This window comes from Dermacentor andersoni, chromosome 7 (assembly GCF_023375885.2).
Source record: "Dermacentor andersoni chromosome 7, qqDerAnde1_hic_scaffold, whole genome shotgun sequence".
Lineage (NCBI taxonomy): Eukaryota > Metazoa > Arthropoda > Arachnida > Ixodida > Ixodidae > Dermacentor > Dermacentor andersoni.
The window spans coordinates 138,091,758-138,110,752 of NC_092820.1; the positions used below are offsets into that span (position 1 = coordinate 138,091,758).

General features: G+C 44.3%; 1 long non-coding RNA gene across 1 annotated transcript; it reads right to left on the reverse strand.

Annotated features, from left to right (window-relative positions):
• Positions 1-685: 685 nt before the first annotated feature.
• On the reverse strand, positions 686-18,543 carry LOC126534501 (uncharacterized). The gene is made up of 4 exons (XR_011895543.1): positions 18,373-18,543; positions 11,822-11,958; positions 6,751-6,837; positions 686-919 (listed from the first exon to the last, which is right to left on the reverse strand). It is a non-coding gene; the product is annotated as an uncharacterized lncRNA (long non-coding RNA).
• Between the last annotated feature and the right edge of the window lie 452 nt (positions 18,544-18,995).

An 18,995-nucleotide genomic window follows, 5' to 3' on the forward strand; every position in this document is an offset into this window, starting at 1 on the left:
GGAATGTCGCGTCGGTAACTTTTCTGTGATTGTTTTTTATTGTTACTGTTTTTTTATTAATTACACCATTTCCCTGAAAACAATCTGTGTGATTTATTCCTTGTTATTATATTATGTTTTTTTAATGTTTGTTCTTTTTTCTAGTGAATCGTGAACTAAATAATTCTTTTTTCATCTCAGTTGTACTTGCGGTTGTAGGCTGTAAACAGATACGGTTTATAGATGTCTTGTATTCGATGTATTTTCTATGTACTGCCCCCCTTACTCAATGCCTCACTTGAGGCCTGTAAGGTATTTTCAAATAAAAAATAAATAAATATCTCCATTTGCCGGGTGAGGCCCCTCGATCCCGCGTTTGGCCACATAGGGCCCGCTTTTGTATATTCAAATGATATAAAAGGAATATAGTATATCTGTTTCGGTCCTTTTGCCTTGTGGCGTACGTAACAATGCAGAAGTGATGTAGAAGGATTTTTTAGGGACACTTGAACGCTTGTTACCTCTTACTTGATGGGAAAACAAAGTTACGGTGGCACCCCAGCTGTGAAAGCATTTTTCTTAGCGTACTTCAAAAACAACAGGTGTCCTTGTGAATGGTTACATGAAAGAGCAAACAAAGAAGAATCAGATTTCACACCTCTATTTACTTATTCATCAGCTCAACAAAAGAGATAATATAAATGACTGTGAATTTTGGACGCTTTATTATAAGAGTAATAATAAGGCCAAGAACAGGGAAGCATAACAGAAAGTAGGCTCTTCTGCAATGCTCATTTGCATGTAGCGCTGTATGGAGATGTCCAATTCTTTCTAGTCAGCGTAACAATATAATCAAACCGTTTCTTGCATTCCTCTTCAATACCTGTAGCGATATTCGAACGGTTTCTCACACGCAGGTCTCTCCAGACCTCAGTAGTCACTGTGAAAGAAGAAAATGCGAAATGGATCAGGCTGCTAAATATAAACGAACATAAGGGTTCACAGGAGAAAGTAAACAGTTAGTAAATTACCATTTTAAGGAATGAAGCCACCCGCGTTGCGACATTTTGACTGCCGTCGACGAGCAGCATTATTTAGACCCTAAGCTACTACTACATATAAAACATTTCTAGGACTACGTGACACTCGTAAATTTTAACTGAGCCCAATGATAGCGCTACTACCACGGAAGAAAGCGTACTAGACCACAATACACAAGAGTACTTCTATTCTCTAGTCACGGAAAGCACAACAATGACGCCAACACAAGCAGCAATGGCGTAACGGAGATTGAGCAAAGTTATGTTCAGGATACGCCATGTCCAAATTTCCTCGTACTTATTCTGTCTGATATAATTGTAAGTACTGCGACGCATCATTTATTTGAGATTTTACTCCATTTTATCGATTATCTCATTGATCGCGCGGATGTGATTGATGGTGCATATCCCTCTGAAGAGCATGCTTGTTTTACTGGATATTTATGTATTGCCCAGATGCTCAAGTTCACTTTTCTCTACACTTTGAAAACCACCGGAAGCAGTGCAATTGCCTGTCGCCTTTTAATTTTCTGAAATATTAATTATTTTAGAGCAATGCTCTGTTTACATTTCTCCAGCTTTCTGGTGCACCATAAGCAATGAAATTTTGCCAACGAAAGGTCGCAAGCTTTTAAGCATAACATATCGCCATCAATTATTAGATTGGTTGTTGATGTCTTTCATGCACAAACCATTGCATGGGCTAATTTCAGCATCATCGGAAGTGTGTGAGCCATTTTGCATTAGAGACTCGATTGTATTTGTTCATCCTGGCAAGGCAAATTGAATATTGTGCTTGAAAATGTCTAAAACGTCAGCTCTGTCTTGCAGAGAGGTTCACGCTTCGTAGCGATGGTAGCGAATTTTCGTAGCGAAGCGGCAACGGAGCGTTTCTGTCCCATAGGATGCGCTTGCGACGCTCCGTCGCCGCTTCGCTTTTCTCTCGCGCATTGCGCATCTTGACATGAAAACTGTTTAGAGCGCAAACACATGCAACCACAAAGTATAAGGGACAGGACACAAGCGCTGACTTCATCTGGGACGAGGCCCTTGCGGATACAGAAGGCGTAGCGTCTTGCCCGGCATGTAGCGTTCACGATGTGGGTCAGTAAAAGGTCAGTGATGCAAGAAGAGGGAAGAACACAGAAGGAAGGGCCCACTGAACAAGAAAGGTACTTCATTAAAACTTCTTTCTGGGCGAGTTGGTGCATACTTGACATGAAAACTGTTTACAGCGCAAACACATGCAACCACAAAGTATAAGGGACAGGACACAAGCGCTGACTTCATCTGGGACGAGGCCCTTGCGGATACAGAAGGCGCATCTGTTCCGAACCTGGACTGCGCAAGCGAGACCTAGACGTGGTAAGGCAGGACCCCTCCAACAACGGCTACCCAGCGCAGATTCTGAGGACTCAAAAGTTGCGTGGTCGTTTGCTAACCATGCAAAGGTACAAGAAAAGGAGGAGCAGAAACGGGCGGCTCTCCCCTACGCACAAGGGATAAGTGAGGAACTGGAAAAAGTTTTTGGCAAATACAGTGTAAAAATCGCCCACGTGCCAACAAATGAAGACAGAAGGTCGCATGCGTGAAAGGCCCTTTGGAAAAGTAAAGGTTTCCAGGGGTAATCTACAAGATTCCGTGCAAGAGTTATGACGCTTCCTACATATGTAAAAGTGGGAATTTCAAAAGAAGCATTCAGCAACGCTAGAACGATGTCAGGAAGTTCAAGTGCCTTGGCGGATAATAATTTGACTACTAACAACATCGTTGACTGTGATACTGCGAGCATAATGACGACAGAAAAGCGCCTAGGTTCAAGACCACTGTTGGAATCTTTACATATTCAAACGACTAGATACGCGATTAACCGGACACGGGGTAATCTCCCCGAGATATGCATGTGCCCTCTGCGCCATCTAACGCATAAGTTATCGTACCCTCTGGCGCTCATCTTCATTTTGAAGAAGGGATACGTAGCGGTCTCGAAACGTCATTTTATGTTTTATTCCTTTTTGAACCTTAGGCGAGTGCTACTTTAAGTGACAATGTATCACCCTTGCCTGACGAGTTTTCGTCGAACTTTGGACTATGCTACAGTTAGAGAGAAGCATGAGGCGCCCGTTACTGTGCTTATTCGTCAGTTCGTCAATCTGAATTCCAGAATGGGTTTATTCCAAAGCCACCTGGTATTCTACGGCCACTTCAAATATTCCGGCCTCATCGAAAGTCTCTGCGACTGCCGCTCCTTGTACATACAGCCATGGCTAGAAAGACAATCGCCCAAGCAGAACACCGTCTGCTACAAGCCCGGATTTTGGAAACAAAATGAACGATTAAGCGACTAGAAAATAAAATTTTCTTTTCCCAACGACTGCTTGGATGTCGCCTTCCAAATGATTTTCACGATGTGTTACTACATGCAAATATCGTCACTTGCTGGACTCGCGAAACTAGGACAGAGTCCTAGGGCGCCAAGTTCTCCCCACTGCTGCGTCGGAATCCTGATCCTTCTTGTATGCTAGGTGTTCGCAACCTGTGTTCGTACAAACTCGACCCCACGGAAGAACGCCTTCTCAGCCTTGGCTTGAACTTCAACGGGGGTTATGCCCAAACTACGAAAAAATAACGTGTGCCCAGGAATAAGCGGCATGCCTGGTCAGTCCTCCTCTACAAGAAGAGACACGTTCACGCGCCATCGGGGCCCCGTCCAAGCTCTCAAAGACCAAGACTGACACGCTACCGGTTCCGGAGAAGACAGCGTTGCGAGGCATTCAGCAGAAATAATGACATTGTTATTCTTCCCGCAGACAACAGAAACGCTACGCTCATCCTTGACCGCTCAGACTACGTCGCCAAGATGACGTCATTGCTTCAGGACGGCACAACCTATACGAAGGGAAGCCGAGACCGAACGAAAAAGATAGAATCCGCGCAACAAAATCTACTCACGGATTGTCTCAGTAGCTGCTCAAAACCTACTCATATTCTCATTCGAACGCGTTATAACTTAAGTAATAAGTTACAACGCGTCCGAATGAGAATGGTATGTAATTTAATTAATGTCTCGAGCGCGCAAGCTTTCGCCTTCACCACCTTTGGTGTATGCTAAAGAGACTGCCATTCTTTTTTTCTTATTGTGATGGTATGAGTACGGGCATGAGACCAATACTTATCAACTGTAAATAAAAAAATTGAAATTTCCCCGCCAAAGGTTGTGGGTTCGAGTGATTTAATTGGCGCTACCTTAATTAATTGTACGTTACTTAACTTCGCCCTAATTAACACCAAAGGCCAAGGGTGTGACTCCCACGAAAGGCCCTAGCTTCGAGTGCCCTAATTAAATATATAAGAATTAACTGCACCATAATTACCTTCGCCTTAAGACCAAAAGTTCTGGGTTTGACTTCGAGATTAGCTCGAGCGCTCGACTCCCACCGAAGGTCGTGGGGTCGAGTGCATGAATTAACTCTATCTCGATTACCTTTGCCATCTTTTTGGCATGATGAGCAGCATCGGAGCGAGCCGTGGAAGAAGACTACGACGAACGCGCGAGCAGTGGCACTAACGCGTGTGCGCACGAGGCGAGGTCACATGACTTTCTGCAACGAGCGTCTGCGGTCAGGAGGCGTTCAGCGCGTAGCGGCACCACGGATCCGAGCACAGATGTATGGGGCCTCCTACGCTTAGCCGTGCCTGCTTAGCTGTGTCCGGGGAAGAGAGATTTCGGGGGATTTTGCTGACATCCATTTCTAGGACCTTTAGTCAACTCAGCAAAGGCAACACACTAGATGGCCTCGGCTTCACGTAGACGACACCCTCAGACTGACCCATCCGAGGGGAATTGGAATTCGCCTTTTACTGTCCCACTCTTCTGCTAAGCGCGAATAGCATTAGTTGCCTTCTTCAGCTGTTTCGAGCCTTGCTTTGTCTTGCCCGCTCGCCTGTCCGTTTCGCGTTGACAATCGGGGCACGAGTGTACGATCTTCTGAACACAGCTGTACATCCCGCGCCAGTAGTACCACTGCCAAATGCGCTGGTATATTTTCAATACTCCCGACTGTGCACACTGTGGGTCAGAGTGGAATGACGCGCATATTTCAGGACGCAAACTGCGGGCTGCTACTAGTAACCGCCATCGGCGGTGCACTTGCGTGGGCGGAACAGGTCGTCGTGAATAGCGAAATGGTGGTCTTGACGACGCTACGCGCGTGTTGATGGTGGGGCCGATGGATCAGAGTGTATTGGCGAGGTGATCCAGTGGTATTTGCGCTGTTCGGAAGCGATGGTGCCAAGTTCGATGGAAGAAACGACAAGCTGGGATACGCAACAAAGGTTATTGTCGTTGGGCAAGGGAGAGCGCGAGAGGGCATTGGCTGCAGAGTGCTGGCAGCTGCTACGGTACACTACGCGAATATTGTAGTCCTGCGGGCGAAGTGCCCAACTGGTTAGGCGGCCTGAGGGGTCCTTTAGTGACGACAACCAACAAAGGGAGCGGTAGTCCGTGACGACGTAAAATGGGCAGCCATGCAAATATGGCCTAAACTTAGTAAGAGCCCAGATGATTTCCAAACATTTTTTTTCTGTCACGGTGTTCGACTTTATTCTTGTCGTCAAATGTGGTGCAGTTTAAAGGCTATTCTTCGTGCCTTACTAAATAATCTAATTATTAACGTCACGGTTTGACGTTATTCTAGAGCTACATTTTTCTTATTTCTAAGCTTAGAGTTCTATTTAATAGAGAACTGAGCCATGTAATCATATTAGAATATATTAATCATTTTAATACTGGGACCATGTGAGCACGCATCCAAATTTTCTTGCCTCCGGTTTTCTTTTAGTGCGTGCAAAGAAACATAATTCACATGTTGCGAAGTCTGTTGAAGTGTTGTATATACTGCCATGAAAACAATTTTTTATTGTGATGGCATTTATATGGACACTCCAAGCGCATCACTGCCGTCGGCGTCGCCGTAAGATTCCGTGTAAAGTCCAAGGGCGATAAAATCATCCCTTCACCTCGCATTCTCTATGTGCGAGTGAAAGCACGAGACCTTGAGCCGGCGATAGCGGCTCAATTTCACGCACAAAAGGAAGAAAACCAGTAGGAAGCTTGACATCTTTGGTCGCCTGCAAGGCTCCGAGGGGAGGGTAAGCAGGAGGGGGGGCGGGCTCTACTCCCCGCCGCTGAATCTTGAAAGCCATCTGCGACGGGGAAACCATCCGCCGGGCGCTGTGCTCTCGTGGCTTAGTCCTTTTTGATGCGAGACGAAGCACGAAGGTCAGTTCCCTCATTGCTGCTGCCGCGCTTCTTCCCTGCAGCGTTCTAACAGCGAGCTTCCGTGGTCATCGAGTGGGAAATGTTCATGTTTGCATGTACGCTCGCGACACCGTGCTTGTTGATTTTGTTAGTATGTCTATGTTTACAAGTTTATATGACCGATAAAACTATTGCCCTTACGTCGTATAGCAGTCCACTAATTTGCCATCGCAATCAATGCTTCTCCTTTGGATCGAAACTGCGCCTTTCTTTAATGGAGGTAGAAGGCCTAATACAGTTTTAGCCGACGTGTGGTGATTGTAACGATCATTAGCGTTCATAACAAAGGGTTTTCCTTTTGTTAACGGTACTAAGGTAAAGGATTTAAATAGTTGAGCTAGAAGCACCTAATTTCATAACCTACTATAGTGCCACATATGTCCTTCCTTCAAGAGGTGATGCACTGCTTACCATTATTGAAGGCCAACACGGTAACGACGCCGCACTTGAAGTCACTGCTGGCATATTCTAATACTTCCTCGTATACTCCACTTGAGTCTGTAAGTGATATAAAAACGTATCAGAGTTTGAGCTAATCAAGGTTAGCCGAATATTATTAGGAGATCGCTACAGGTTACAGGTACATAAATTCCTAAAAGATGGGCGGGAGAGGAGTACATAAGATAAAAACTGTAGTACAAAGGAATCAGGTCAATTTGTTTTGGTAACGAACAAGACACCTAGAAAAGGCTACTTGCAGTTTGACCTTCAAACATAGTTGGCAGCAGCGTGAAGCAAATATTTAACAAGAACAGACATGAGCATTCTTCCCGCCTTGAAGTCATTTATTGTGAACCAAGGAGCACTTCACTGGAGACATCGCAGTTCCTGATGTTCTTTCAGGGTTGTACTTATTCTGAAGACGTTACTGAACATGTACTACTTGAAATACATTTGCAGCCTTGTGGCATTTGAAAAATCTTTCTGTTAAGCAGTATTTAGTACTGTAACCTAAGTACTTTTGACGGAATTTTGTACCCTATTTTAATATACTTCACCAGATACAGAAATGCGAATCCACTATATGGTGCTGCATGTGGTGAACCGTCAAAATGTTTGTCATCTACATCAACTAAACAAGCATATGGCTCACGAATACCGACATTTATGTTGTACCAATTTTGGAATGCAAACAGCAGGCACGCCGCCATTTTGCTTGCCCAGTTTTAGTTGAGTGATCACCTGCGTTTGTTTTTTCTGGGATGGCGAATGAAATACGCCAACTGGTTCAAGTTAGCGCACCTGGCGAAGAAATCTTAGCTCTGGAGGTGAAATCTTCAAATAGAAGAGGAGTAGGCTATTTCAACGAAATTTTAACAAATAGCGCTTTCGGAGCGAGAAAAAAAATTGTTTTGGGCGATTTCACCTTTACCTTTTTAGAAAAGTAAGTGCGTGAGTGTCACAGAACGCTTTTGTGTGAGTTCACAGTCGTGTGTATGACGTGTTGACTAAAAGCATCTTGAAAGTAAGAGAATATGTGTTTGTTTGCTTCATTGTTCGTAGACTTTTCAAAGTCCAATAATTCGGACTACGCTAGGCAATCCTTTTCAAGTACTTAGAGTCATATATTCTCTCTCTCTCTCTCTCTCTCTCTATATATATATATATATATATATATATATATATATCTTGTGTGGATGATGCTGTACACGAGTTGTGTCTATGGTTACCAACCATTTTGACTTCATCGATACCGTCCCGACTTTGGTGTAAAAGTCGTGAATGCCCTTGGTAAAGTCGGGAATGCCGAATGCCCCGACTTTGGCTTTTTTCTACTGCATGCCAAAGAATAAACCACATTGCCTTGTTAAAAATTCCTGACAACAAGCTCTTCTGCATATTGTTTGTTGTTTTATCATTTATTTCTGTTTTGCATTTTATATTGTGGCTAACAAAAACGGGCTTTCGTTTTTGTCGTGCTTATTATTCTGCTGTAAGCGCTAGCTTTTCAGAGTACGTCTGTATTTATTGGTATTTGTGTAAGCGAGGCAAATATTGCACTTTTCCGGATGGAAATTGCGATACGGAAGAAATAACGAAAAAAAAAAGAAAAATTGTAGACTGGCGGCTTTTTTAGTCTTGTCACCAGCCACCCCTACTTCCGACTTCGTCTATTCGAGAGTTGTCAATCTTAGTTGAGCACTCGAAATGTAGGTGATACACAGTAGCGTGAATGAGCACAAAGATGGAGACAAAAACCTTGCACAGTGCGTCTAGCATTTGCCTCTATGGGTACTTTTACCTTCAGATACTCATAGCAAGTGTAGTTTGTTTGCGAGTTACCGGCTCTTAAATTGGTGTAATATTGGATGCCTGCGCTTTAAAACCTGTGCCACATACAACAAAAACAACATACAATTACATTTCAGGTTCATAATTGCCCCGCACCCTTCTAAAGTTCGGATAAATTTTTTTTTTCATATATGTGCACCAATTCCTAAGAGGCACCTTCATAGGGCCCATTGTATTGGGTGGTGTCCCCGTAAATATTGCACTACTAGGAACCATGGAACCCATTTGTTTCAAATGTATAATTACTGGCACCAGTGGTTCTCTGAGCGAGCTGTGAAACTTTGTAAACTTTTCATTCATAACGTCTCTAAGCAGGCTGCAGATGAATTTAGCCTCTAATGAAGAATGACTGCCATAATTACTCCTGTCATATACCTTAACATGCTCTTCATTCCTTCCAAGTATGCACGGTGAATTTAATGTTAATGCGCAATGTTATTAGAGTGGCTTAGTGCAATGCTAGAGGGGGAAGCTGGGAACGGCGCTAAAGCAGTTTTTAAATGCGCAAGCTTGCCCATGCCTGCCCAGCAAGAAATTTGTCCATCATATAAGACAATGAATTGCTTATGCCCCTTTAACCAGTTGCTCATACCCCCCCAATGGTAAAGAACCCGAACGAAATAGTGGTGAACTCGACGTTTGATCCCTACAATCTGCGGAATGCAACAGTTTCTTTGGTTTTCAGCAAAGCAAAGCATACTCGATGCATTAAACCCCAAGCAACACGATTTCTTCATTACTACTAATTTAGATAGATGTTTTTAGGGAAAGCTTCCTCACAAGCTTGCAAGCAGGCTGAAGCGCATGACCTACCAGTCCGCTTGCAGTTGTTTTATCAAAAAGCTGGCATGGAAGTTAAGAAAGAAGCTGTCCTTTTTTTGTTCCATTCTGATGAAGTCGAGTAATTGCTGCTGTTAGCGTGGAGGCAAGAATGGAGCCGTCTTTACTTGTGAAGCATTAGGCTCAATTGTTGCCTAATCCACAGAGAAATGAAAAACACGGAGAATCTTTCTTCAGCCTAATGAGAAAGGCAGTGAACTGTGTCATTCATGGCCAAAATAGGAAAACTAACCGCAGAAGAAGGCCACGGTAAAACTCAGAAATAGGTATGCGTTGATCCAACTGAAAATGGTATACTGGTAGCACTTCGAGCGCTGTCTCTTGAAGAGCGTGAGTGATGAAAAAAAAAACATTGCTAGGTAAACCTCTGCTAAAAATTGGCCACAGTCCTATGAGTTAACAATTCTGCTTTTGTTGTCTCTTTGTTAAGGTATTGAAGGCAGCACAACCTTCAAAATGAACAAAAAATACAGACGTATTGTGACTGCTTCTTGTTACCATATTCATAATTTTTATGTATAGCTGCTGGTTCATTCGCCAAACGATGTCTCAGAAGCTATTTGACCTTTTCATATTCTAGTCCATTTTCTGCTGGAATCAAGGCCCTACACAGGTTCTGAAATTGGGCAATTGTAGCCATAAAACACCCTTTGACAAACGTATTTGTGACTTAATTTTCAAGAAGTTTCGATATTTATACAACTGTATTTTGAAATATATACAGCTGGCGGTAATTTTATTTTGACGGACTGTTGTCTATTGCTAACCTTCCTGTTGGTTCAGAAAGTATTGTAACCAGAAATTAGCATGTGTGGTCTAACCTAGGGCCAAGTCAGAAGCCGCAGAGGGCTTGGGGTTCGTATAAAAAGAACAGAAACCATCCTGGATGATTATGTCGATAACCACCCCATACGTGGGCCACGACACCCTGATGACGTATGATCACAACGGTAGGTTCTCGGAGGTGCTACATGCCGCGCCAAATTCGTCTCCTACACGTGCGCGTCCCGCAAGTACCGGTCCTCCAATCGGCGCCCCTTGCTCTAGGCGGCCTGTTCGGTGGTCGTTTGTTTCGCGTGCTGTTCCTAGGGAGCGCATCGCTTCCCACTTTACTGGTGTCCCATGGCCGCGCCTGTCTAGTGAGCCCCGTCGCCTCCCATCCTGCCTCGCCACTTCGGTGCGGGTTGCGTACCTCTGTAGTCTCTGCAGAGCCTTCACACTCTTCAAGTTCAATTTCAATTTCAGTCTTTATTTTTCTCTTGAACAGAGAAGGAGACAGGACTAAAAGCTCGTAAGCTTGACAGAGGTCCTGCTCATCCTCTCATCTTCTTCTTTATTATTCCTGCCCATGAGGTCCTGCCCATCCTGCTCATCTTCTTTATTATTTCGAGTGTCCATTCTTGTGTCTGCAATATGGCGAAACTGGCACCACCTAACCCCGTCAACTTGTGTCCTGCACGAGCACGGGCGAGGGGAGTAAGAATGCGCCAAACCAGTAGCGGCCAGTGAGAGGGCACTTGGGCGAAGGGGGGAGGGGGAAGTGTATCGCGGACAAACTGCTACGTTGAGCGGCCTCGAGTATGAGCTTGGCTCTGACTACGCAAAATCAATGCTGCGCAATGCTTAAAAGCAGTTGGCCCCGTTTACATGTCGTGGTCTTACCCCCTTGTTTTTCTCTAGAATTAGTGTACATCCAAATTTTCCATCTAGCTCGAAAGTACACATGCTATTTAATATTTATCTTTTTATCTTTTTAGCACGCACTAGCTCCTTCACAAATATTACGATTTAGCGTCACCACTTTTAAATGATCTGCGGGTTACTTTTGTAGAAAAAACATTTGTGCCGCAATACAGTGGCACATATACAGGCTATCTTGCACCGCTTGGCGTTAGCTAATAACGAGGGTCCGGAATGAATTAGATTATTCCAGAGTCCTAGCACAGGAAACGATGATTTTCTTTGAGTAGACGTACAGTTGCACTGCAAAACAAGCGAATGACTATGTGGGGAGAGTGCGGTTTGTGCCTCGTAATCAAATGACAGCATTACCTTTCCGAAATCTCAACAGATGGTAGAGTGGAAGACTAACTTACAACGAAATAAAGGTACTTAGTTTTTCGGTTAATAGCACCTTCATTAGATAACTGCAAAAGTTTTATGGGCAGTAAAAAAGAATATCACACTGCTACCTACCGCCAGAAACTTCAATTCTGTCGTAAACAGTGCTCCGAGTTTCATCATGAAGTTCAAGTTTTCCTTGGAGTTGTTCTTTTATGCTGTTCAAGATGAAATAAATTAGTCATTTTATGTCGAATTAGAAAGACGCATAAGAAACTGTATCTCTTACATTCCCTCATTCTCTTCATAGGACCTCTCAAAGAAAGTGATGTTTGAAGTGATATTTTTGTTGACGTCCTTTCGGCATTTCTGTGCTTTCGGCTGAGTAGTGTTAAAAACCCAAATTTCCTCACTTGTATTGAAGAACTGAAATAAAACAAATGCAATATTTTATGCTTTTGTTATGTAAGTACCATCATCATCATGATTAGCTCATTATTATATCCACTGCAGGACGAAGACTTTTCCCAGCCATCTTCCAACACCCCAGCCTTGTGCTAGCTGATTTTAAGTTGCCACCTGTCCCAATTTCCTAATTTCATCACCCTACCTAGTTTTCTGCCGTCCTCGACTGCGCTTTCCTTTCCTTGGCACCCATACAGTCATTGTAATTGACCGTCAGTTATCTGCCCCACGTATTACATGCGCTGCCCGGCTCCAATCGTTTCGCTTAATGTCTACTACGACCAGAATATCGGCTATAACCGTTCCCATTCCGCTCCACACCGATCCTTCCTTGTCGATGAAAACTACACCTAATTTTTTTTCGTCACTCTTTCGGCGCTGCCTCACTTGTTCTTGAACTACGTCTACCTCGAAGTTTGTTCCCCATATGTTAGCATCGGTAGAATGCAATGATTGTTTACTTTTCTTTTCAACAGCAGTGGTAAGCTTCGAGTCAGGATTTAGTAATTCCTGCCGTATGCAGCCAAGCCTATTTTCATGCATCTGTAAATTTCCGTCTCATGATCAGGGTCCCCTGAGAGTAATTTAACTAGATAAATGTGTGCCTCCACGGACTCTAGAGGCTGGCTGCAATTATGAACTATTGCTTCCTTGAAACACTACTAAACATTTCCTTTGTTTCCTGCACAATATTTTTCTACCCTGCTCACAGTCGCTTAGGATGCATGGCGCAAAGGAAGGCCAAGACGGGCATCTGCGCTTGGCCAGCACCAGCTGGTTATCATCATGGTCTTTGGCTGCGCTACTCCTTTAAATACAGTGTAAATGGCATCTTCTGTCTGTGTCTTTCCGCACGTAACATTATGGTGAAGCATTGCGATCCCCCTCTTCATGACGGAGCTCCGCTGCGCTTGCTACATCAAGCTCGCTACCTTGCCCCCGGAGATGAGGCTCCGTCTTCGTCGGCTGCGACTCGTCAGACTGTTCCATTCGTTACGCTTGCCCACGCTGGCAACACTGGTTTGTTGCCCGGCTTGGATGGCACTGACGTCTAAGAGTGGATGAACCTCTATGAACGCGTCAGCATTATTAATAAGTGGGATCCAACAATAACGCTCCCTAACGCCGTTTTTATTGCGACATCGATTATATCGATACTCCAGACGCATTTCTGCCACCTGTGTCGCCGTCGCCGTGAGTTTCCGTATAAAGTCCAAGGGCGATAAAGTCGCCGCCGCGCGCCGTATGCTGTATGAGCCAGCGAACGCGGGCCACGGTGAGCCGGCGAACGCAGGTCCATCTCGCGTGCGCGAGTGAGGAAGGTGGGCGGAAGCGTGCCCTTTTCTGTCGCGCGTGACGCACGGCGATTATGGGAGGGAGGGGGGCGTTCTTCTCCGGCGGCTGCTGCTTACGGCGCAGCCGTGCTGGCGCCGCATATTGAAAGCGGTCTGCCACGTGGCCAAAGTCCGCGCCCGCGCAGGCCTCATCTTCAAAGCGTTCTGCGATATTTGCAGAGCGCGCGTAGTGCCGGTAGTTTCGTATGCTCTGTGCTTTCAACGTTTCGTTCCCGTTGAAACGAGAGAGGAACGAAGGTCATTTTTTTCACTGCTGCTGTCGCAATTCCCGACTCTACCATTTCGACAGCCAGTTTCCGTGTTCATCTAGCGAGATGTATTCATGTTTACCTGTGCGTGCGTGATACAGTGCTTATTATCTAGTTAGTAAGCGAATGTTTGCAAATTTATGCGGCCGATATAGCTGTCATCCTTACTTCGTATAGCTATCTGCTAATTTGTTATCCCAATGGGTGCTTCGCCTATCGGGTGAAACTGCGACATTCGTACGTGACCGGCAACCCCTCGCTTGTGGTACCGAACCCAGCAAGATGAATTAACAAGCTAGAATATTTTCAAAGAAAAAGTGCAGTTTCATTGCACTCTGTGATGGTGGATGATCAGCGAAGCTGTGTATGTGAGCGCCTTAATGGCGAAGTGTCTAACGCTGTGCTTCGAACGCCGTATTCACATCAAAGGAAAGCAAGGCACGACTAGTCGCTCCTCTACGATGCTGAGGCGCGGAAGATGATGAGGCACCGAGGGGTATACATACCCATGTATTGTTGCAAAATGCAGCACGACACTTTTACTAACGAATACCAGCACGTAGAACAGACACGCACCTCACCGCACACCGAGGGCACACACTGCTTCACCGTTGCCAAGGCGATCGTGCGTTGGTCGAACTCCCGCAGAGCCGTAATGGTTGTGAGGTCACTCAAAAATGACAACATTTCGCTACATGTGACAACTTGAACATTGACAATGACAACTTTTATTCGCTACAAATGTGAGCCTTCCATTTACATTTAGTGAACGAAGTGTTCAAAACATCGTGTCAACCTCGCTCGAACGTACGTGGTAATGCCATGTAGCAGGTAAGGCACATCTTAGAATGATTTGTAAAAAAAATTAAGTCTAGACACCGGCTCCTGGAGCTGTGCATACAAAGTTTCTGATCGTTAAGAAAGTGTTAGTAGTCAAAGTACGCCTATGCTGAAAGTGTCTATCATGTACAATTGGAACACAAAGTTCATGTACTATCTCGACTTTCTCATTACATCTAGCTTCCAAGTTGTTCCATATAACAGATGCGAACTCAAGGGAAGGTCTGACTAGCGAACAAAAAAAAAAAGGCGGAGAAGGACAAAAATACAGCACGAATATTGGCAACATTATGCAACTGAAAAAAATTATAAATAAATGGGTATGAAAGGAGACGAAAAACAACTGGCCGCACGTGGGATACGAACCGACGTCTTCGCATTAAGCGGCCAGTTTTCTTACCGACTGAGCTACCATAGTGCCACTTTGCTGTCCTTATTCAGGGGTTTTAATTGGTACGTGCTGTTCGAAGGTGATGATACGGACACTTGGATTTAATGGGATGCGCCCATAAAGAAGCTGGGGCGCTATAACGTAAAACTATTCCAATATGTTTTTATTCCAATCTCTTGACGTCAAATTTGCGTAACCGCCGACGCAAACATCGGGTTGTCACCCGCAGTGTTGTCTGAATAAACCAACCAAACGCACCCTTCGTTCATAGGAGGTCACTTTTGTTTGCTTGAAAAACGAATAACATTGTTTGCACTGAGCGGCTTGTCTTATCTAATTGGCTCACAAGAGGCGAGAAGCATGCTGAATGGAGGGGGATTCGATGGGGCCGATCCACTGCACTGAATATCGATAACCGAATGAAGAGGGTGGTGCCGGCGTCTGCGATTGGTCCGCTTTCTCTTAGCTTGCGGTGGCTCGTCGACAATCGGGGCGGCATGTAACGGAAGCTTAAGAATGACGCTAAAACGCATCCTCAGCAAAGAAGAGTTGACAGAACGAGGCCGTGTCGTAAACGTACCGAAAGTGCTCCGAAATGTTACACGGCCACGCAAAAGGTTTTATTACACGGAAATAAACCCATGCTCTCCGACAGGTGCGAGTACAGCCAGTGCCTGAGCGATCGGCGGAAGCCATCTTTTATTCCTTTCGGAACGGGGTAGCCTGCGGCTATTCAGAAGAAAATTCAGTTTTGTTCGGCATATTAATGCATCTTTATCGCGTAGACGTCACTTCGACGCATTGAGTTTTTGAGGTTTTGTGACGTCGCGTGAGACGCATGTGAAGTGGGCGCAGCCCGAAAAATTTTGACCAATAGCCGAGGGCTAATGGTGAAGAGGCATCGAATCAGAAATACCAATTTTTCTTTTGTCCGGTCAAATCATGTATAATCCGTGTGTACACGTTATATCAGATGGGGAGCTATCACGGTTTTCGTGACGTCGCGTGACAGACAGGTGAAAGGGGGGTGGTCCAAAAAATATTTTGACCAATCGTGGAGAGCTTATTGTCGAATTGGAATAGAAACGTTTGGAATAGTTTTACGTTATAGCGCCCATTGACGCGGTGAGTTTTGGCGGTTTCGGAACGTTGCGTGACAGGCAGCTGAAGTGGGTGCAGGCCGAAAACTTTTGACCAATAGCCGAGGACTAATGGCAATAAGGCGTCGAATCAGAAATAACCATTTTTGTTTTGTTCGGTCAAATCAATCGATCTTCAATCGATCTTTGTGAGCGGCGGAGCAGCCTTTGCTCATTTGTTCAACTTACATTTCATGGCATTAAAAGCGCGGCGCGTCAATCGGCCGTCACGTGGTATTTTTTAAATTTGGCTCACTTTAAGGAAACGCTGGAAAAAATATAAAACAGTGCACTAATCTTAGCTGCATGAACTAATCTGATGTTTTGTAATAAGTGCTACAACTTTTGTGTTGAACATCGTTGGCTAGAGTTAATGCGTAACAAGTTAATTAAGTAAACTGTGGCAATTAACCAGCTTGGCGTGTTGAAGTAAAGATCAGTATGTGCTCCATATGGCTCAGAGCAATAATGCGGCAATTTTACATGGGTAGCGCCTATGTTTCCTTCTTTAATACTTGGCCCGAGTTAGCTGAAACACCCGATATATATATATATATATATATATATATATAATATCAATGGTAAAGCGGGCCAATTGTAGAGGCAATGAGGTCGCAAGTCTGTGCGATCGAAGAGACGGCTTAATGGCGGGTTTTTCTCCGTCTTGTCGGATATGCACGTAATTCTTATTCTGAAAGGCGTGTGCATTGTTAAACAGGTGTAGATCATTTAGTTAACCGGAAGCGTGCCTTCAAGTAGATATTATTATGAATATTAGAGCTGCATATGTTTTGTAGCAACCAGTGCTCGTAGTACGCCAGGGCTTGTGTGCGCGTCTTGTATACAGTTGTTCGCGGTACTTTCGCTTTTTCTGCCAATTTTAGAGCCATGAGGGCTTAGCAGAGTCTGCTCTTTAGTATTCTTCTTGGTAATGGTTATTTCCTATCACTGGTCTTTGCGTGCATTACTGAAAAGTTCCTACGAGCCGAGAATGTACATTGCTTCTAAATATAATATTGGGTTCATACAATGCTGTTAAAATTCGCGTGTAATCGTCAGCATCGACTACTATACTCACGGACAACTTACTGTGGCTATGAAGGGAAAGCTACGGAGGCAAAGCGCGCACAATTGAGATCGCTTCTGAAGAGACTCCTGCATTTTCCCCCACGTAAGTATTAGATGGAGAAGAGACAACATAAACACCTTATTAGCAACAGTTAAATAAGACAAAACAGATCATTGAATGTGAAAGCCTATTTATTTTGCGACTTTTCCATTCCTCGCCTAGGCAAACGTGAAACCGTTCCACGTGAAAGCTGCACAGAATAAACGTCTCTTCCGAGCAACTAAAAGCACTGTCAGACTTTTGCGGGCTACTTGGCACGGTAACACATGTGAAGAAGCTCCACCCCCGTAACTTTTCCTTCATAGCGACAGAAAGTTGTCCACGGTATAGGCACGATCGCTACACAGAAGCATGTGCATGCACCGAGTGCAACGCACTGCTTTTCGCCATAAATCGAAGCTATACGCCACATTTGACCTCGGAAATTTCGCGTTCTTGTTGGAAAAGGCCGCTGAGCCAAGTGAATGGCGTCCTTCTTGGAGTTGAGAGCGTGCTGGCATAATAAAGGCTGCCTACACATTTCGGACAAGCAAGTTGGCTAATGCCAACATGTGCGTCATGGAGAAATGTGGCAGAGCTATGAAGGGTAAGGTTGGTGCGGTCATTTCCTAAGCTTACTAATGTGAACTTTCCTGGGGCGAAACAACGCCACTTAAGATTGCATGTGCATGCACCCATGAAGAGCGTTACACTGAAGACATGCCTAGAAGCACTGGAATAATAAACCCCCACTATTTAAGTAATCAATCAATCAATCAATCAATCAATCAATCAATCAATCAATCAATCAATCAATCAATCAATCAATCAATCAATCAATCAATCAATCAATCCAAAGAGGAAAATTTATTTTATGATTAGGAAAAGTTAATAAGGAAATATTTATGCAGGCAGCTGTTGGATAACATCAAGTACGGCCTTCCCAGCGCTTCGAAACTTCAAGTTAGCGTAGTCAATACAATGATCTCGCAATTTTAATCAAAAACATACAGGTGTTGGTGTAAACACTACAGCAGTGTGTACCTATTCGCTATTTCTGCTTGCACGTCTTAGATTATATTATCCAGCCATGAACAAATAACTATATAAGCTGGATATTATGCAAGACCATTTGTATTTTCTTGTATTTATTGCATTCGTTCATCGTGTGAAGTACTCTTGTCTGAAACTGCACGCGCCATGTGATAAATGTAATCAGAATTTTTCTTATCTGCACAATGCAGTCAAACTTATGGAATTTCCAAAGAGCAAGCGCATGTCCTAGGATATTTACCTTATCGATAGCGTAGTCCGGTTCCGCTGGGGCAGTGGTTGCTGTGGAGCTTTCAGTGGAATCACTTAACCGCACTCCTGAGATCACGGCTGAGAGCACAAGAACTACGAGGCATCTCTCGGAAGACATTGCTTTGCTACGATAAGGTACCCTGACGTGTGTGTTTAGCTGACAAACACTTATATATAGTCGTGCAAAAGAATAAAACGACCCTACTACAGCGGAAAACACCCGGCGACATTTTGGAGAACGTTGTTTGAAAGGGTCATAACATTTCCCTAAGATTTACCCTACAGTTGATTGACCGGTCTGCGATGTTAAGACAACTAGTGTTCTTTTTTATGTGACTACTGCGGCAGCACATGCGTCAAAGAGAAGTAAAAAAATAATACAAAAGTAGCAGCTTCACCCGAAAGGCAAAGCAATGATTGCGACAACAAATTAATAGATAGCTCTACGAAGTAAGCATCATAGATTTATCCACCATATAAACTTGTAAACATTCGCTTACTAACTAAATTAACAATGATATGATATTTAGACAGCGCTGTCTCTGTGCGTCTGTTTCTTGCTACGTCCGCGTTCTATCCTGCATTCAACCAACTAGCCCGCCAACATATTCT